This window comes from Ceratotherium simum, chromosome 20 (assembly GCF_057802395.1).
Source record: "Ceratotherium simum simum isolate JZ-2026a chromosome 20, ASM5780239v1, whole genome shotgun sequence".
NCBI classification, from domain to species: domain Eukaryota; kingdom Metazoa; phylum Chordata; class Mammalia; order Perissodactyla; family Rhinocerotidae; genus Ceratotherium; species Ceratotherium simum.
In genome coordinates, this window is record NC_141919.1 from 37,397,857 (window position 1) to 37,413,267 (window position 15,411).

Sequence of the window (15,411 nt, forward strand, 5' to 3'; positions counted from 1 at the left end):
GTTGCTTCCAAGTCTTGGCTATTGTGAATAAGGCTGCAATGAACACATGGGTGCATGTACCTTTACAAATTGGTGTTTTCAAGTTCTTTGGATAAATACCCAGCAGTGGGATGGCTGGATCATATGGTAGTTCTATCCTTGATTTTTTGAGGAATCTCCATACTGTTTTCCATAGTGGCTGCACCAGTTTGCACTCCCACCAGCAGTGTATGAGAGTTCCCTTCTCTCCACATCCTCTCCAACACATGTTGTTTCCTGTCTTGTTAATTATAGCCATTCTGACGGGCGTGAGGTGATATCTCATTGTAGTTTTGATTTGCATTTCCCTGATAGTTAATGATTTTGAACATCTTTTCATGTGTCTGTTGGTCATCTGTATATCTTCTTTGGAGAAATGTCTGTTCAGGTCCTTTGCCCATTTTTTAATTGGGTTGGTAGTTTTTTTGTTGGTAAGATGCATGAGTTCTTTATATATTTTGGAGATTAAGCCCTTATCAGAAGTATGCTTTGCAAATATCTTCTCCCAATTGTTAGGTTGTCTTTTTGTTTTGTTGATGGTTTCCTTTGCTGTGCAGAAGCTTTTTAGTTTGATGTAGTCCCATTTGTTTATTTTTTCTATTGTTTCTCTTGCCCGGTCAGACGTGATGTTTGAGAAGACGTTGCTAAGACTGATGTCGAAGAGCGTACTGCCTATGTTTTCTTCCAGAAGTTTCACAGTTTCAGGTCTTACATTCAAGTCTTTAATCCATTTGGAGTTAATTTTTGTGTATGGTGTAAGGTAAGGGTCTACTTTCATTTTTTTGCATATGGCTATCCAGTTTTCCCAACACCATTTGTTGAAGAGACTTTCTTTTCCCCATTGTATGTTCTTGGCTCCTTTGTCAAAGATTAGCTGTCCATAGATGTGTGGGTTTATTTCTGGGCTTTCGATTCTATTCCATTGATCTGTGTGTCTGTTTTTGTGCCAGTACCATGCTGTTTTGGTTACTACAGCTTTGTAGTATATTTTGAAATCAGGGAGTGTGATACCTCCAGCTTTGTTCTTTTTTCTCAGGATTCCTTTAGCTATTCGGGGTCTTTTGTTTTTCCATATAAATTTTAGGATTCTTTGTTCTATTTCTGTGAAAAATGTTGTTGGAACTTTGATAGGGATTGCATTGAATCTATAGATGGCTTTAGGAAGTATGGACATCTTAACTATGTTAATTCTTCCAATCCAAGAGCACGGAATATCTTTCAATTTCTTTGTGTCTTCTTCAATTTCTTTCAGAAATGTTTTATAGTTTTCGGTGTACAGATCTTTCACCTCTTTGGTTAAGTTTATTCCTAGGTATTTTATTCTTTTTGTTGCAATTGTAAATGGGATGGTATTCTTAATTTCTCTTTCTGCTACTTCGTTGTTAGTGTACAGAAATGCAACTGATTTTTGTATGTTGATTTTGTATCCTGCAACTTTACCATATTCATTTATTACTTCTAAAAGTTTTCTGGTGGATTCTTCGGGGTTTTCTATATATAAAATCATGTCATCTGCAAATAGTGACAGTTTCACTTCTTCCTTTCCAATTTGGATCCCTTTTATTTCTTTCTCTTGCCTGATTGCTCTGGCTAGGACTTCCAGTACTATGTTAAATAGGAGTGGTGACAGTGGGCATCCTTGTCTGGTTCCTGTTCTTAGAGGGATGGCTTTCAGTTTTTCACCATTGAGGATGATATTAGCTGTGGGTTTCTCATATATGGTCTTTATTATGTTGAGGTACTTTCCTTCTATACCCATTTTATTCAGAGTTTTTATCATAAATGGATGCTGTATCTTGTCAAATGCTTTCTCTGCATCTATTGAGATGATCATGTGATTTTTATTCCCCATTTTATTAATGTGGTGTATGACGTTGATTGATTTGCGAATGTTAAACCATCCCTGCATCCCTGGAATAAATCCCACTTGATCATGGTGTATAATCTTTTTAACGTATTGTTGTATGCGATTTGCTAGTATTTTATTGAGGATTTTTGCATCGATGTTCATCAGTGATATTGGCCTGTAATTTTCTTTTTTTGTGTTGTCCTTGTCTGGTTTTGGTATCAGGGTAATGTCAGCTTCGTAGAATGAGTTAGGGAGCTTCCCCCGCTCCTCAATTTTTTGGAAGACTTTGAGAAGGATAGGTATTAAGTCTTCTTTGAATGTTTGGTAGAATTCCCCAGGGAAGCCGTCTGGTCCTGGACTTTTATTTTTGGGGAGGTTTGTGATTACTGTTTCGATCTCCTTACTGGTGATTGGTCTATTCAAATTCTCCACTTCTTCTTGATCCAGTTTTGGAAGGTTGTATGATTCTAAGAATTTATCCATTTCTTCCAGATTGTCGAATTGGTTGGCATATAGCTTTTCGTAGTATTCTCTTATAATCTTTTGTATTTCTGAGGTGTCTGTTGTAACCTCTCCTCTTTCATTTCTGATTTTACTTATTTGTGCCTTCTCTCTTTTTTTCTTGGTGAGTCTAGCTAAAGGTTTGTCAATTTTGTTGATCTTTTCAAAGAACCAGCTCTTGGTTTTATTAATTTTTTCTATTGTTTTTTTGGTCTCTATTTCATTTATTTCTGCTCTGATTTTTATTATTTCCCTTCTTCTACTGATTTTGGGCTTTGTTTGTTCTTCTTTTTCCAGTTCCTTCAGGTGCATTGTTAGATTGTTTATTTGAGATTTTTCTTGTTTGTTGAGATAGGCCTGTATCGCTATAAACTTCCCTCTTAGAACTGCTTTTGCTGTATCCCATAAATTCTGGCATGTCGTATTTTCATTTTCATTTGTCTCCAGGTATTTTTTGATTTCTTCTTTGATTTGTTCGTTAACCCAGTCGTTGTTCAGTAGCATTTTGTTTAATCTCCACGTATTTGTGGCTTTTCTGATTTTCTTCCTATAGTTGATTTCTAGTTTCATACCGTTGTGGTCAGAAAAGATGGTTGGTATTATTTCAATCTTCTTAAATTTATGGAGACTTGTTTTGTGGCCTAATATGTGATCAATCCTGGAGAATGTTCCATGTGCCTTTGAAAAGAACGTGTATTCTTCGGTTTTTGGATGGAATGCTCTGTATATATCTACTAGGTCCATCTGTTGTAGTGTGTCGTTTAAGGCCAATGTTTCCTTATTGATCTTCTGTTTGGATGATCTATCCGTTGGTGTAAGTGGAGTGTTAAAGTCCCCTACTATTATTGTGTTACTGTCTATTTCTGTTTTTATGTCTGTTAATAATTGCTTTATATATTTAGGTGCACCTACATTGGGTGCATAGATATTTACAAGTGTTATATCCTCTTGTTGGATTGTTCCCTTGATCATTATGTAATGCCCTTCTTTGTCTCTTTTTACAGTTTTTGTTTTAAAGTCTATTTTGTCTGATATGAGTACTGCTACCCAAGCTTTCTTTTCATTGCCATTTGCGTGGAGTATCTTTTTCCATCCCTTCACTTTCAGTTTGTGAGTGTCTTTAGGTCTGAAGTGTGTCTCTTGTATGCAGCATATGTATGGGTCTTGTTTTTTTATCCAGTCAGCCACCCTATGCCTTTTAATTGGAGCATTTAGTCCATTGACGTTTAAAGTAGCTATTGATAAGTATGTACTTACTGCCATTTTTTAACTTTTTTTTTTTTCCTCAGTGTTTTGGTAGTCCTTCTCTGTTCCTTTCTTCTTCTATACAGAATTGATGGTCACTTTAGTTTGACCTCTGTCTGAAAGCTGTACTCTTTAACTCCCCTCCTCCCTCATGTTTTTGATATCATATCTAACCTCTTTGTTGTGCATTTGTATCCATTACGTTCTAATCATGGAAATAGATAATTTTTCCTATTTGTGGTCTTTTCTTTTCCCCTTAAATCAGTCCCTTTAACATTTCTTGTAGCACTGGTTTCTTGGTGACAAACTCCTTTAATTTTTGCTTATCTGGGAAAATTTTGATCTCTCCTTCCATTTTGAATGATAACCTTGCTGGGTAGAGTATTCTTGGCTGTAAGTTTTTCCTTTTAGCACTTTAAATATATCGTGCCATTCTCTTCTAGCCTGTAAGGTTTCTGCAGAGAAGTCAGCTGATAGCCTTATGGGGTTTCCTTTGTACGTAACTTGACATTCTCTTGCAGCTTTTAGGATTCTCTCTTTATCTTTAATTCTGGACATTTTGATTATGATGTGTCTTGGTGTGGGCCTCTTTGGGTTTATCTTGTTTGGGGCTCTCTGTGCTTCCTGTACCTGGATGTCTGTTTCCTTCCTTAGGTTAGGGAAGTTTTCATCTATTATTTCTTGAAATAGATTCTCTGCCCCCTTGTCTCGCTCTTCTCCTTCCGGGACACCTATAACACGGATGTTAGTGCGCTTGATGTTGTCCCAGAGGTCCCTTAGACTGTCCTCAGTCTTTTTAATTCTTTTCTCTTTTACCTGTTCACCTCGGGTAATTTCTTCTAGTCTTTCGTCCAGCTCACAGATCCATTCTTCTGTATCCTCTACTCTGCTTTTGAGTTCCTCTAATGAATTTTTCATTTTCAGTATTGTATTCTTCATTTCTGATTGGTTCTTTTTTATATCTTCCATTTCTTTGTTGACATTCTCACTGAGTTCATCTGTTCTTCTCCCCAGATCAGTGAGCATCCTTAACACTCTTAGTTTGAACTCTCTGTCAGGTAGGTTGCTCATTTCTGTTTCACTTAGTTCCTTTTCTGGGGTTTTGTCCTGTTCCCTTACTTGGAATGTATTCTTTTGCCTCTTCATTTTGCCTCTTTCCCTGTGCTTGTGTCTACGTATTAGGTAGGTCAGCTACGTCTCCTGCTCTTGGATAGGTGACCTTATGTAAGTGATGGCTTAGGAGGCTTCCAGTGTGCTTCCCTCAGTTCTCAATGTTCCAGGGGTGACCCCTATGTGGGCCACGTGTATCCTTCTGCTGTGGCCTGTTTGCTCTCCCTGTAGGCGCCCAGGGAGGCTGAGTTATGCTCCTGGCCAGCTGTTGTAATGCTCAGCTGCTTGTAGTTGTTGTGGGCCCTTCAGTCTCTTTATCAGGTGTGGGGATCCCTAGCACAGTTGGCTGCAAGTTCTAATACCACATTTGTGTTGCAGTATTTCTTTTAAGTGAGTAGGCCCCCAGTGTGGCAGGTTGTTAGGCTCAGGGCCTTACAATTGCTGTAAGCCTCTAGCCTATTAGGTCTCTTGTCAGTTCTCTGAGGATTGCAGCTGGGTGGGGCTGGCCTCAGGCACAGGAGCACCCAATTGTTTCAGGTTTTGGAAGGTGGAGCAAACCTCCTATGTGGGTCTTTGAGAAGTACAAGTCTTCTGCGGCTGAGAAGCCCTGCCGCCCACAGGTCCACACACACAGTCAACACAGTCCTGCCCCGTGTGAGCGCCCCGACCTCCCAAAGTGGACCCAGTCTCTCCACGGCAGGAGCCCCACACACTCTGCCACCGCCCCACACTCTCCACCCGCTCCTTGTGCACACTCTGCCCTGCTCAAGTCTGCTCAGTTGCCAGGCTGCAGAGAATCCAGTCACCAATCTATGCGGGCCCACACGTTGCCTGAGGGCTTGTTGTTGGGTGGGGCCAGTCTCTAGGGTGGGCTGCCTGCCCTGGCTCAGCTGGATTAAATCGGTGCTCTAGTGGGTGGGGCAGACCTGGGCTAGCAGGCCTCAGGGAGAACTCCAATGGTGTCTGTGTCAGCACGCCCACACCAGGCCACAACAATGGCCGCCGCCAATGTCCCAGTCCCTGGAGAGGTCTCACCCCTCACTGAGATGCGCTCAGGGCCTATTAGGTGAGTCTCTTGTCACCAAAGCACTGTATACCTTTCTTTCTGGTGATTTTAGGGTGCTTCCTGAAACGGGTGAGTTTGCGCGCGGGCCCTTTAAGAGCCAGTTTTAGTTTCTTTGTGAACCGGGTTTTCTGGGGGTGCTCCCCAGTGTTTTAGTGGCAGGCACAGTCAGATATTATGCCACTGGTCTCGATTGTGCTGGGTCCACAATATGCCCACAGCGGGGCCGCTCCCGGCTCAGGGCCCCGCTCCTCCAGGGAGGCTGCGCACCTGTGAGCTGCTCCTGGCGGCCGTGAAGCTGGCGGCTTGTGAAGGCGACGTTTTCTCTCCGGAAGGGAGTCTCTGCCTCTTCTACCCCAGTTAGGATTGTCCGTTGTTGCAGGAGTTCCTCTCATCCAGTTTTCAGTTCTGTCTCAGGGGTAATTTTTCCACGAGTAGTTGTAAATTGGCTGTGTCCACGGGAGGAGGTGAGTTCCGAGTCTGCTTACGCCGCCATCTTGACTCCTCTCTCCATGTGTTTTTGTTTTTACTTTTTATTTGGAAATAATTTCAAACTTATAGAAAAAAAGTACCAAGAATACCTATGTACCCTTTGCCCAGATTCACCTGTTGTTAAAACTTAACCATATTTACTTTATCTTTTCCTAAACACACAATGTGTTTTCTGAACCATTTTGAGGATATGTTACGTACAAAATGGCCTTTTACCTCTAAATACCTAAATATGTATTTTCTAAGAATTGGGATATTCTCATATATAACCACAGTACAGTTATCAACTTCAGTAAATTTAACATTGATACTGTGTTGTTTTAATCAAATATAACGTTCTTATTCTAACTTGACCAGTTAACCCAATGATGTCTTTCATAACATTTCCCCTCCAGTACAGGGTCTAATCTAGAGTCAGATATTTCATTTCATTTCATTCTTTAGCTTCCTTTAATCTGAAACACTTCCACAGCCTTGTTTTATCTTTTATGATGTTGACAGTTTTCAAGAATACATACCCCACCCTCAAAAAAAATAGAATGGTCCTAAGTTTGGGGTAGTTTGATCTTTCCTCATGATTAGATTCTGGTTATACAGTCTCAGTTGGAATATTGCCTAGGTGATGCTGTGTCCTCATCAGAGTAGCATCTGGAGGCAAATAAATAGTGCCCATTGGTGTTGATAATTTTGTTCAGTATATCAAGTTGCTGTCCAGTTTCTTGTCTAGTACTCTTTTCTTTTTCCTCCCTTGCAACTAATAAGCAGTCTATGAGGAGACACTTTAAGATCATGCAAATATCCTGCTTCTCACCAAAATCAGTACAATACTTAGCATTGGTTGATTGATGATTCTTACCAGATCCAGTCTTTACTACGATAGGTGCAAAAATTGCAATTTTCCAACTCAGTACTCCTTCCAGTTTTACCCGTCAGCCTTCATCCTTAAGCAAGAGCCTTGCCTTCATTCCTTCCTTCTTTCCTGTCTGTTGTTCGATCGGTCGGTCGGTCGGTCTGTCTTTCTATCTGTCTATCTATCTATCTATCTATCTGTCTATCATCTGTCTATCTGTCTATCTGTTATTGGCATGGACTCATGAATTCCTGTTTTCCAGTGGTTTATAAGTCACTGCTGAACTCTGTTATTTTGGGGTTCAAATTGTCCCATAGTTCGCCAGTGGAAGCCCCTTCAAGCTGCCTCTTGTGTCCATGTGGTCTGTTCTCATCTTTTTTTTTTTTGGAGAATTTTTTTACTTTATGGTATACCGAGATGTTCCAGGCTCATCTTGTACCTACTTTGCCCCAGCCCTGGGGTCAGCCATTTCTGTGAGGAGCTCAGATTCCTTTTAGTGGAGAAAGAGTACAGCACTTCAAGGTGCATGTTTTCAGCGATCCTTTCTGCTGTGTGAAGTGTGGGGCCCAGACTTTGGAAACTCAATTTCTTGGTTGATGAATTTTGGATCAGGTAGAAATCTTGGAGTAATTAGGGAGGGCAGTTTTGATTTGCAGTTGTTAATTGAAGACGATGTATTCAGAGTATGTCTGAGATAAAGATTGTTCTTGTATTTAATTTATTTGTAAGCCTTGGCTAGAGTTAGCCTGACAGATGGTGTCCCTTTCCCTCTGGCCATACCTTTTTGGGAGGGATCTGGCCTGCATTTTAATGAACATGCCTATTCTGGTTCTCTCCCATGCCTGCCTTTTTACTTGTGCTGTTGTCTCTCCAAGCTCTGTAGGCTCTCTTTTAACATTGGATCACCGCGTGTGAATGAGCAGGTGGAGGAGGTGAGGGGAGAGTGTTCTGGCTCCCTCGTGGGAGCAACCTGAGTGTGCCATTTAGTCCACATTTATTATTGAGTGGATCCTGGTCTGGGAGCCCCACCTTATACTTCTCTGTGGAATGAGCAGGATCGTAACTGCAAGGCTGTCGGAATACATGGTTCCCTTTGTACAACCTACCTCCTCTCATTGTCCGTCATCCCCAATTCAGCTGTTCTGACATTTTTTCACCTATTTGGAGCTATTTAAAAAGTATGTCTCATTGTGGAATCCTCTTGACTATAGCCTTGGTAATCCAGCAGAGAGGAGTTCCATTTTACAGATGAGGAAGCTAGGCAAAGAGTGGAACTTTCCAAAGGGGAGACAATTAGTAAGTGACAGAACCAGGACTTCAACCAGCATTTTTGTCTCTCAATTCTGTGCTCCTTTGCCTTGGTCTTAGAAATTCAAAGACTAAAGAAGGTAAGTGAGCCCTCTAGAAGTGGCCTAGATACGGAGATTGGCGGGGCTAGGAGGTGGGATAGATTTCTTCTTTCTTAATTAGCTTCCTATATGGGGCTTCACATATCGGGTACAATTTTTCAATGTGAAAGAGAGGCCAAGGTCACTCTCTTTCCTCATGGAGAACCAGACCCAGGAAGTATGTCCAAACCCTACGGTTACCCCAAGGCAATTAGGGAAAACTGTACACAGGCACCAGTCTCACTGCTTTGGGGTTGATGAAGCAGAGCAGAAAAGCTGTTCTTTTCTCTTTGTCTTTACTTTGGGCTTCTTCTCCTGATCCTCCTTAGCTGAGCTGATGGGCTCTCTTGGGGTGGCAGAGGTGTCCTCTTGTTTCTCTGGTTATGGTTCACAGAGGGAGGTTCTGGCCCTAGGACACGGCAGATGGAGCCTGTGTTTGGATGTCTCAGCAGGTGCAGGTCTGGGATGGGATCTGACCTCTACCTGGCACCTGTTCCTTTTATTGCCTCCATATGTCAAGAGAATTTCCCCCCATATGAGTACTGACAGATTTCCTCTGGCCTGAGGCCAGGTTTGCGGATGCCAGCAGTGGGACCTTGGTGAGGGGCAGTTGAAGAGATGGCCTGAGGTTAGAGAACCACACAGCTGCCCCTTCTAGAAGCTTCACTGGGCTTGAGGCATGGCTTCACAAGGGCCATGCTTGGGCTGTGTTCTCATCTCTCATTTTCCTGCTCCAGTTTTGTTTTTGTAATTTTGTTAAAGGCTTCATGTGTGTGGATTTTTCAAATGGCAGCGATGATATTTTTGTTTTTAAAGGGTGAAACCATGGCACTCTAGTGCAGTTACTTCAAGACACACACCAGCTAACCTTCACCAGTAAATCGAAGGCCATTGAGTCAGTTGTTCTTAGGGAGGCTGGGGACACCCTGAAATTAAATGCAAAATGTGACATGGGTACATGAACAAGTTTTTCTGAGGAGAACCTTCCATAGCTTTCTGCACATTCTCGTAGGTATTTGATAGCCCTTCTCCAAAGCATGGCCTCCAGTATACCTTTCCCACCTTCCTTGGAGGACTGGCTTTGCCTGCTGTGTTCCTCAGAGGTTTCTGAGAGTCAAAGGAGAGGAGGCCTTGAAAATAGCCTCTCATTATTGCAAAATTTTGAGACTTGCACTCCCTCCTCCCCATCTCTGCTGCTGCTGACCTGAGAAGGGGTCTGGGCGAGGATGGCTTCCTTTCTCCTCGACTTTGTGTCAGGCCCTGGATTGTGTGCTCTGTGCACCTCCCCTCATTTAATTCTCACGACTACCCTGTAAGGTAGGTGGTGAAGATTAAATAACACGTTCAAGCTATTAAATAGAGGAACTAGGACTACCAGTAAAATCTGCCGGATTCCAAAGCCAGTGTTCTTTCAGTATACTCAGGAACAAAAACACCAGCTGTTATTTTTCTTAGTACCCAACAGCCAGACATCCTGTGGTCCTGCTCCCTGTTGTTCTTCTTGTGGTGCCGTAAGTCACCCTAAAGCATAGATCGTGCCCAGGGGCAGCCTTCAGCTCATCTTCTCATGAGAGGCAGAGAACTAGCTTGCTGTTTGGGGAATAATGGCAGCACTCTCAGAAGGTGCTCAGTCACCAACCACTTTGCTGGATTCTTCATTCCTAGCCCAGCTGGCAGCTTTCCTAGACGTGAAGGCCAGAAACTGTGGCCTTTTCACCTCTACCCACTCAGCTGGAGAAAGAAAAGTCACAGAAGTGAAGTGTTAGCAAGCAGACCCCATCTGTTATCTCACTTTTTAAGTTAGAAATAATAATTAAAGTAATAATAATTACAAGGTGTTTTTAATGTAGTCACATTGGCAAGAAAAATATAAACCTGAAGCTCAGGGATTTAATTCTGGGAGTGTGATTTGGGATGCTGTGAATATTATCAATTAAAAAAATAACTAGCTGTGGCTGTTCTCTGATGGCATTTGAGAAGGTAAAAGCATTTATCATCCTACCATGGCCCTTCATCCTCTGTGATAACTGTGTAAATAAAGGATAAAACACAGGTAAACCTCCTGATAGAGAGGTTCCAGATGGCGTTAGCCGAAAAAACAACTGGCATCCAGAGTGGCCGTGTGGCTCTTCATACACGAACTGTGGGGAGTGTTTCTTTTTACTGCTCTGGTGACTCAGTATTGCAACCGTGGTCTGGGAAGGTTTGGCTTTAGCCTCTCCTCGCTGTATTTAACCTCTTCATACTTCATTTCTTACTTTTTCCTGCCATTGCACAGACCGGTTGTGAAGATGAGTGCACAAGAGATGCAAGAGCTCTAAGTTCTCTTGGGTCAAAGGAGCAGTGTCCCTTTGAGGTAGTGTTTTGCAGTGTAAAGCACAAGTCATTGGATATCTGAGACATGGCTATGTCACATGGAAAAGTTCCTTAAGCTCCCTTGAGTCTGAGTTTCCTCTTTTCAACATCATTATGTGGGAGATCAAAATTTGGCCACCCTGAAATATATCTCTTTACCTTGATTATTTTCTGTGATGGACATTTGACCTCCCCCAAACTGCCTAAAGAATTTAACATAGAAGACCTGTTCCACGAAGGTGTTACTATCATATGATGGCTGTAATCTAATGCAAAATAGATGTTACAATAGGAAAGGCACCAACAAGCCCCTCTTATCAAAAATTCTGTCTCTTCCCGGCCACATTCTCTAGGTGGCCCTGCAGGGAGTTGCCAGACAAACATTTGCAGTTATAAGGGAAATCTCTCTTTGTAAAGGTATCTCCCTCTGTGTGCTGGGAAGAGGGGGACCATGGCCTTGTCTCTGGAAACTCTTATCAGGACAGAAGGAGAGGACTTAAATCTACATACTCTTTTTTTTTTTTTTTTTTAAGATTTTATTTATTTTATTTTTTCCCCCCAAAGCCCCAGTGGATAGTTGTATGTCGTAGCTGCACATCCTTCTAGTTGCTGTATGCGGGACTCGGCCTCAGGATGAACGGAGAAGTGGTGCCTCAATGCGCACCCGGGATCCGAACCCGGGCCACCAGCATCGCAGCGCGCGCACTTAACCACCAAGCCACAGGGCCGGCCCTACATACTCTTGATTACTGTGATTTCTGTCTCTCCGGCCACCTTCTCTATAGGTGGCCCTGTAAAGAATTGTCTGACAAACATTTACATTTCCCTCTCCATGTAAATTGATTGTCTTCTTCCCCTCTGAAATCCCAAACCACTACCCCCCACCCCAGCATCCTCCTTTGTCTTTAGCTGAAGATGGTATTTAAGATGAGAATTGCCCCTATAGTGTTGAGAAACTCAGTTTCCCTGGTTTCTCCCCTGTGTATGTGTTATTAAATTTGGTATTATTTTGTCCTGCTAACCTGTCTTTTTAATTATTTGGCCAGCCATAAGAACCTTAAGGGAAAGGGCGGAGGGGGATTTTCCCTCTTCCCTGACAATTACATCATTTACAATTATGGGTGGTAGTTTAAACGAGCCATGATATAGCAAGCAGTTAGTGTCACTGGCACATTGGCGTTCAAGAAGTTCATGACTCTTCTCCCTGCCCCCTCACCTCCCTAAATGCATGCAACCCAAATAGAACCTTTTGACTGGCTGGAAGTACAGTAGGAACATTAGCCTGTTTCTGTGTCACAGTGCCAAGCTTAAACATACATCTCTAGTTCTGGAGATGGCCAGGTAAGTTTATTTTGGTTTGTGTGTGTGTATTCTGTGCGTGTAAGTGTACATAAGTCCGGGTCTCACATAATGAGATTCAGCTTGGCTTGGAGACTTCAAACCTTTTGACTCTATTTGAAGCTCTTAAGGTTAGAGAAGATCGAGTAACAACATATATTTGAAGCTAGAAGCCTCAGCAGCTTGTTTGGAGGCTTTTTTTTTTTTTGTTAATAGATAGCTTGAGTTTCCAGCAAAAAGTTCTGGGTAGGTTTTGTCCAGCTAGAGGGAGAATTGCATATTGGGCACTGACTATTAATGGATGAAATCCAGCTACTCGTTTATAGATCTTCAGTGTGAAACAAGGCCTCGTGTAGGTTGCCAGTTAAGAATCTATCTTGGTTCCAATTCCATCAGAGAAGCTTTAATATTTTTAGAAGTAAGGCTCACCCTAGCACAGCATATGGTGATATGTAATACCAGCTGTTTATAAAAATCTGTGTTTTAATTAATTTCTAGAAAATTAAATTGCATTTCTTCCCCCTGATGCCTTCTGTCCAAACTGTGTGAAACTGCAACAAAGTTCAGGGTGTGGCCTTTGCAGAGGACTTAGAGGCAAATTGGGATGTTGACCTTTAGAATATGAGGATTGCATGGTGTTTGGATGGCTGTCATTTCATAACAATCTTCCGAAAATAATATATCTGTGTTAGAATATTATTGAGTAGATATTGAATATTTCTGGATGCTGCTCTGGTTGTGCACAGGTGTGTTTGACCTCGTGTTCAGAAACCCACCATTCCTTTGGGGAGAGGGTTGTAGGAGAGCATATGCACAGGGTTTCAGTGTTAGGAGGGCTGTCAAGTGGACTGACTGGGAAGGGCAGAATGTGGTGGGTGGGTAAAAAGCGAAAGGCACATGCTCTGGTTTCTTGCTTTTTCTTGTTTGAAGAACTTTTGGTAGTTACGTAACACCACTAGAGCTAGAGACTAGGCAAGACGAAAGATGCAGTGATTAAAGAAAACAGGCAGTAGTTCCTCCTTATCCCTGGTTTCAGTTACCTGCAGTCAACCACGGTCTGAAAATATTAAATGGAAAATTCCAGAAGTAAACAATTCATAAATTTTAAATTGTGCACTATTCTGAGTAGTGTGATGAAATCTTGCTTGATCCCACCTGGGATGTGAATCATCCTTGTCTGGTGGATCCACGCTCTATATACTACCCACCCATTAGTCACTTAGTAGCCCTCTCCATTATCCGATAGACTGTCCCAGTATTGCAGTGCTTGTGTTCAAGTAACCCTTATTTTACTTAATGACCCCAAGTGCAAGAGTCATGACGTTGGCAATTCGACTATGCCAAAGAGAAGCTATAAAGTGCTTCCTTTAAGTGAAAAGATGAAAGTTCTCAACTTAATAAGGAAAGAAAAAAAATCGTATGCTGAGGTTGCTAAGCTCTACAGTAACTTTTATTACTTGTTATATAACAAGTATATTGTTATAATTGTTCTATTTTATTATTAGTTATTGTTGTTAATCTCTCACTGTGCCTAATTTATAAATTAAACTTTATTATAGGTATGTGTGTATAGGAAAAAACAGGATGTATAGGGTTTGGTACTATCTGTGGTTTCAGGCATCCCCTGGGGGACTTGGAAAGTATCCCTTGAGGATGGGGGAGCCTACTGTAATCTGGAAATCAGATATTTCCTTAGTTTATTCGATAATGATGATGTAGCCTGAGGGGCTTCCAAATCCCATTTGGCAAATGGGGGATAAGAGGGTGGAGGTTGGTTCTGAGGTCCAGTCTCTGCCTGTTTATGGACAAGGCAGGGCTGGATGGATGGTAATTTTTTCAGTCATGGCCCCTTTTTCCCATAAAAGGATTAGGACCATCTAATTGTTTAGGAACTTGGGAATTCAGCATATAGATCCAATCAGAATGATGGGAAGGAAAGGTAAGTAGCAATTGATTTAATATGTGATCTTTGATAGCTTAAAAAGTGTCCAGAGCCTACGCATGCTCTCATTGCTTGATAGTCTAGTTTTTTTTGTTGTTTTTTTTTTTTTGTGAGAGAGATCAGCCTTGAGCTAACATCCGATGCCGATCCTCATCTTTTTTTTTGCTGAGGAAGATTGGTCCCGGGCTAACATCCATGCCTATCTTCCTCTACTTTATGTGGGACACCGCCACAGCATGGCGTGACAAGTGGTGCATTGGTGCGCGCCCGGGATCCAAATCTGCGAACCCTGGGCCACCGCAGCGGAGCGCACGCGCTTAACCGCTTGCGCCAGTGGGCCGGCCCCTTGATAGTCTAGTTTTAATTTGAGTTATGGCATAGAGATGGTGATTCTAAAAAGGGGTGGATGAGAGGAAAAAGTGAACTGATCTATAGGCTTATTAATTCTTGGGAACTGTTCTGTTAATAAAACAAGCCTGAGAAGGTGAAACATACAAACTTAATAGCTAATAATATCCACATAGCATACTCTTCACTGTTGTCACATTTCTTCTGAGTAGTTCTGTTTTGGCAGTACATTTTGTTTTTAAAAAATAAAACAGAAAATTTAGTAATTTATTTTTCAGAGAGCAAGATGGATACTATTCAGTTCTTTTCCCGCTAGAATTCACAATAACCCTCTTCACACAATATTTATGATATTCCTAACATGAGTTATTTTTCTAGTCTTCTGGGTCTCTGTTTTCTCGTGTCTAAAATGAGAGTTTTCTACCACAAATTGATCTTGGAGGCCTTTTTAAGCTCTAATAGTTAGATTCTGGGTAAGAGACTGTGTTTTCCAAATGGATAATCAATTTTATTAAGATCACACCTTACTTTCAATAGTTTAGATCTCTTTACATCTGTAATCAATTCCCAATTTTTTTTCTTTTTAAAAAAATTTTCCTACCTCCGTTCCCCTAACCCCTCTTCCTGGATTTATTGAAAATGTATTCTGTAGTTTGATTGAATTGCTGTAGAAAGGCTCTGAATGTCAGGTTGAACTTAGATTTTAGATAAGCTATTTGTGTTCCAAGGTTGGGCTGCAGTTTCATCAATTCCATGAAAGCTGCTGGTGGTGGATTTCTGTGCTGTGCCATCCCCTGCGCTCTGTTGACCAGCTCCGTCTCAGGTTTCAGTGCAGTGATGATGACTATGTAAGGGGTCCTGCTTGTGCAGAAGAGTGAAGAGAACCCGGAGTCTGTGCATACGATGTCTCTT

At 41.8% G+C, this 15,411-nt stretch overlaps 1 protein-coding gene across 2 annotated transcripts in view; it reads left to right on the forward strand.

Annotated features, from left to right (window-relative positions):
* Positions 1-15,411, forward strand: part of SH3GL2 (SH3 domain containing GRB2 like 2, endophilin A1) — a 212,764-nt gene that overhangs the window by 43,563 nt on the left and 153,790 nt on the right. The window contains exon 1 of one of the 2 annotated variants that reach the window (XM_087444655.1): positions 5,712-5,789. The exons of the other annotated variant lie outside the window; for it this stretch is intronic. The gene's annotated coding sequence lies outside the window, so the exon portion shown is untranslated. Of the gene's footprint in view, positions 1-5,711; positions 5,790-15,411 lie in introns of those variants that run through there. 2 annotated transcript variants of the gene reach the window in all.